Here is a 458-nt window from a genome sequence, read left to right on the forward strand (position 1 = left end):
AAGACTTGGGGAGGTTGGGGGAGGAGACGGGCGTGCGGGAGGCGGTGAGCGACCCTGAGGATAATGGGACAAGGAGGGACAGCGGGAGAATGAAGATGAAAGGGACAGCAAATAAAAAGGCAGAGGCGGGAGGATGGCGGGCCGAACACCGAGCCGGGAGGGCTCCGGGGCCACCGGAGGTGCCTGAGCCTCGGCCATTGCCGATCGAATGAAGCAACGCACCGAACTTCCGGGAGCGCCAGGCGGCGAGCCCGTGCGGCAGCAAGGCCCGCGCGGCAGCAAGGCCAGGGCGGAGGGACCGTGGGAAATGTCGCTGGTCCGGCGGGAGCAGCGGATCCGCGTGTTGCCTCAATATATAGGGACAAGAAAGATCGGTTGCTTGTGCTGGGGGTATAGCTCAGGGGTAGAGCATTTGACTGCAGATCAAGAGGTCCCCGGTTCAAATCCGGGTGCCCCCT

At 63.8% G+C, this 458-nt stretch overlaps 1 non-coding gene across 1 annotated transcript; it reads left to right on the forward strand.

The window, feature by feature from the left end:
• The first annotated feature begins 386 nt into the window (after positions 1–386).
• Trnac-gca (transfer RNA cysteine (anticodon GCA)) lies at positions 387–458 on the forward strand. Its single transcript has one exon. It is a non-coding gene; the product is annotated as a tRNA-Cys (tRNA).

Source organism: Castor canadensis, chromosome 2 (assembly GCF_047511655.1).
Source record: "Castor canadensis chromosome 2, mCasCan1.hap1v2, whole genome shotgun sequence".
NCBI classification, from domain to species: domain Eukaryota; kingdom Metazoa; phylum Chordata; class Mammalia; order Rodentia; family Castoridae; genus Castor; species Castor canadensis.